The 4,886-nt window shown below is 44.2% G+C and overlaps 1 long non-coding RNA gene across 1 annotated transcript; it reads right to left on the bottom strand.

Annotated features, from left to right (window-relative positions):
- Nucleotides 1-3,672: 3,672 nt before the first annotated feature.
- On the bottom strand, nucleotides 3,673-4,658 carry LOC139196601 (uncharacterized). The gene is made up of 3 exons (XR_011581686.1): nucleotides 4,434-4,658; nucleotides 4,253-4,350; nucleotides 3,673-4,077 (listed from the first exon to the last, which is right to left on the bottom strand). It is a non-coding gene; the product is annotated as an uncharacterized lncRNA (long non-coding RNA).
- Nucleotides 4,659-4,886: the final 228 nt, after the last annotated feature.

Genomic DNA, 4,886 nt, shown 5'->3' with positions numbered 1-4,886 from the left:
ACCAGGCATCCTTCTCCAACATGGGAAGCGAAGGAAGCCACAGCACACAGAATGACACCCCCCTTGCACATAGTGCGAAACAACGAAAGAAGGAAGGAAAACGAGTTCTTCTTCAAGCTAAAGTCGATGAGTTGGAAGCTCAGAACAACAAGATAGCAATGAGGAATGAGGTCCTCCAGGAGCAATATGAGAAGCTCTTCGAGACACTCCACGAAGCTAGGCAAGCTCAGACACGCGAGCTTGTTGCCCCCGTGGAAGTCAACCATCAACTGGGTGCCCTCCAACATGGAGGGTCACATGCATTCGACATAGATATCCCTGATAGGGAACAGATTACCCCTCGACTTGATAATCAACATGAGGCTTCTCTTAACCCAGTTGCTTCGACCCGAACCATGAGAAGTGGAGGGAGACACCTCTTTGCTGAAGGGGCAGAAGGATCGAAAGCCGTCTTTCGCGATTGTCGGGATTTCCTGAAGCAACGTCGAGAGAATTCCATCCATATAAGCTCAAAGATTAATGACCCAAGGATTTCTGAGAGACTCGGTCCCCTGCCACGGCCCAAGCCGGCCACCAATTTGGGGAATGGGCAACAAGTCCTAGAGAGACATGAGGGTACAGGGGACTCAGAGGTGTTCCGACAGACATACCCTGGAAGCCAGTACAGCGAGTCCAAGGAAAAATCACATGCCCTTGATCAAACCTTCCTAATTCCAAGAGAAGATGGAGATTTACGAAAGAAAGCTCCAGTGACACATAACTCCACTCAGGACCCCCTTGTCCTACAACTTCTTGAGGAAGTAAACAAGTTGAAGGCTGAACGTCAGGCTGAAATACCTGACTGGAACCAACCCAGGCCTGGCCCTCTTACAAGGAGGATCCTCAACACCCCCCTTCAAGCAAAGACAAAGCAGAAGCTTGGCTTGCAACTTTATACTGGAAAAGAGGACCCGATTGAGCACCTTAACCTCTTTGAATCCACCATGGCATACCAGATGCACACCGACGAAGAGCGATGTCTTCTCTTCCCCTCCACCCTCTCTAGTGGAGCTCTAAATTGGTATTGTCGTCTTACACTTGAGACGGTAGACTCATTTGAGGAATTGAGGAAACTATTTGTTTCCCAACACATTTTCCAAACCGATCGCTTGCACTCTGCAGATGACTTGTACACTATCCGCCAGAAGCCAGACGAGTCATTACGTATGTATGTTGGCCGCTTCAGCCATGAATACTCCCGGTGTGCCGAGGAAGACGACAAGACTGCCCTCAAAGCCTTCACGGCAGGCCTACGTGATTGTTTCTTTAAATACATGATCAATGCCAATACTTGGAAGACTTACTCTGAGGTGATGGCGCATGCTTATAACCATGCCTCCGCCGAGGCAAAGACATATCAGGAGAAACCCCCTACAACCATCCTTTATCAACAAGTGGGAGGTGGAAGCCAGACTCACCTAAATGAGAAGACCTCGACTTTCCAAACAGCAGTGACACCTCCCCATGCCTTGCATAATGCTTCACCGAATCAACAGACATATCAATTTCAAGGCAAGAGGAAGGATTTCCATCCTCACCACTCTCCTTTCAGTAAAAAGAGTAAGGGACACTATCCCGATAACCAAGGGTATCGCCACAATAGCGCTCGCCCCCAGGCAGTCAATGCAGTGGGTCAAACCCGCGTCAAGGGTATCGCCACAATAGCGAGGTTTTAGCCTGCCATACTTAAGGTGTCTTACGCCTGCCGAGGCGGAAATCGTCCTTCGGGAAATACATGAGGGAGTCTGTGGAGATCATGCTGGATCTCGGTCCCTAGCACACAAGACTTTTCGCCAAGGATATTACTGGCCAACACTCCACCAGGATGCCATCAAAGTATCCCGCTCATGTGACAAATGTCAACGATATGCAACTATTCCTCATTCCCCTCCAGAGCCTCTTACTCCTATGATCAGCCCTTGGCCCTTCGCCCAGTGGGGACTTGATTTGATCGGCCCAATGCCGGCAGGGAAGGGCAAAGTCTGTTACGCAGTCGTTGCAGTGGACTACTTCACAAAGTGGGCCGAAGTAGAACCCTTGGCAACCATTACTGAGGCAAAGATAGAAGACTTCGTGTGGAAGAACATCCTTTGTAGATTCGGAATTCCTAATGCGATAGTCACTGACAATGGGCGACAGTTTGACAACAAGAAGTTCAGGTTGTTCTGCTCTAAGTTCAACATCAACTTATGCTTTGCCTCTCCAGCTCATCCCCAGTCTAATGGACAAGTTGAGGCCATCAACAAAATAATCAAGCGCACTTTGAAAACCAGCTTGGACAAAGCTAAAGGCTGTTGGCCAGAATTTGTACCCCAAGTTCTTTGGTCATATCGCACTTCATATCGGACTTCAACAGGAGAAACTCCATTCTCACTTGCCTTTGGCACAGAGGCGGTTGTCCCTGTTGAGCTCGAGCAAGCAACATTCCGAGTCCAGAACTACATTCAAAGTGAAAATGACAAACAACTCACCCTCAACTTGGATTTAGTCGAGGAACACAAAAACCAAGCTCACTTGAGGAATGTCGCCTACAAGCAGCGCATCTCCAACTATTATGACTCTAGGGTCAAGCCTCGTTCTTTCAAAATAGGAGACTGGGTCTTAAAGAAAAGATTACTCTGCGACAGAGTCCCGAGTGAAGGCACACTTAGTCCAAACTGGGATGGACCGTATGAAGTCATTGGCATCAGTCGCCCTGGCTCTTACACACTTAGAAGCTCTGATGGCAAGACCCTTGGCCATCAATGGAACGCTGATCACTTGAAGTACTACTACAAATAGACTCACGATGTACAAGTGTTGAGCTATAGCCGTTCGGCATCCTATGTAATGAAGGCCATTTGGCAATGAATTCAATAAAGAGGTAATTTAGCCAACTCAGCCCTCACTCTTTTACATTCATAGCAAGCGATGCCAGAACCCTTCTCAATCAGAAAGCAATCCGTCTTCCACAGTCACTACAAAACAAGCAAATGAAGACCGTGTCAAGCGCCAAAAAAAAAAAAAAAAAAAAAAAGAAAAAAAAAAGAAAAAAAAAAAAAAAAAACAGCTTCATCCAAAAAGCTTCACCCGAAAAGCTTCACCTCCAAAGCTTCACCCACAAAGCTTCACCTAAAAAGCTTCACCCAAGAAGCTTCACCCGAAAAGCTTCACCTCCAAAGCTTCACCCACAAAGCTTCACCTAAAAAGCTTCACCCACAAAGCTTCACCCAAAAAGCTTCACCCGAAAAGCTTCACCTCCAAAGCTTCACCCACAAAGCTTCACCTAAAAAGCTTCACCCACAAAGCTTCACCCAAAAAAAACTTCACCCGAAAAGCTTCACTTAAAAAAGCTTCACCTACAAAGCTTCACCTAAAAAATCTTCACCTAGAAAGCTCCCTCTACATACTTTCATCTACAAAGCTTCACCATCAAAGCTTCACCCAGAAAGCTTCATCTACAAAGCTTCACCATCAAAGCTTCACCTCGAAAGCTTCATTTACAAAGCTTCAACACCAAAGCTTCACCTACAAAGCTTCAACACAAAACCTTGCTCCAAATAAACAAATTTTGTTCACAAAACCCAAGATGCCCTTGAACTTGTACAAAAACACTTGGGTAAACATAAACATTTTTTGTTTTACACCCACAAGGGCCCAAAATTTTCCTTCTTATTTATTCACTTATATATGTTCCCAAACATATTATAATAGATCCAACAACAAGCCAAAGTCCCAAGTTTCATAATGGACAAAAGTACAAGCAATTCATCAATAATGAAGGTGCTACAAAAATTGGAATCTGCCCCAAAATAGAAATCCAACCCAAGAGACTTTTTCTCTCTCTCCCTCTTCCGCCTCCTTTCATCTATCAAATTTCTGCAACCTCTGCTCTTCTCCAATGGAGCTGAATTTTGGACACCCTATAGTTCTTGAGCATATGAACGACTTTCAAGAAGGAACCATTTCTGTTTGAGCGACGGAAATTAAAGTGTTGAAGCTCCAAACATGACAGTCGGATTCTTGCAGATTTCGAAGCTGCTGTGATGTTTCGAAGATCTGGAAATATTTAACCATTAGTTCATTCTGAATTTTTGATATGTTATGAAAGAGACGATGAGGAACAACTTCAATGAAGAAAGCATGCCGATCTGAACAATAGAAAATGGAGTTTCGAAGCTCACAACAAATCTGACGGGTTGACAGAAAAATAATAACCAGTCATTCATCATACCTGGATTTCTGGAGTTATACTGCTCCGAGGGATCTCAAATTTGGATATGTTGTAGTTCACGAGCTGAGGAACAACTTCAATGAAGAAAGCATACCGATCTGAACAAGAGAAAATGGAGTTTCGAAGCTCACAACAAATCTGACGGGTTGACAGAAAAATAATAACCAGTCATTCATCATACCTGGATTTCTGGAGTTATACTGCTCCGAGGGATCTCAAATTTGGATATGTTGTAGTTCACAAGCTGAGGAACAACTTCGATGAAGAAAGTATGTTGATCTGAACAAGAGAAAATGGAGTTTCGAAGCTCACAACAAGTCTGACGGATTAACAGAACATTGATGAACAGTTACTCATCATACTTGAATTTCTGAAGTTGTACTACTCCGATGGATCTCAAATTTGGATATGTTGTAGTTCACAAGATAAGGAAAAACTTTCATGAAGACGACTTTGCAATCTGAGCTATAGAGAAAGGTGTTATCTTGCATCCACTCAGGCTGATTAGTGGAAACGAAAAGCAATTCCACCAAAGAAAAGATGAAAAAGAGAGAAAAGCTACTAATTGCACTTGATCTTGTCTAGTCAATAGCATGCAGCATCAAACACACAAAAGTTGGAAATATTTTTAGAT

The sequence above is a fragment of the Malus domestica genome, chromosome 05 (assembly GCF_042453785.1).
Source record: "Malus domestica chromosome 05, GDT2T_hap1".
NCBI lineage: Eukaryota > Viridiplantae > Streptophyta > Magnoliopsida > Rosales > Rosaceae > Malus > Malus domestica.
This window is presented reverse-complemented; position numbering and strand designations above follow the sequence as displayed.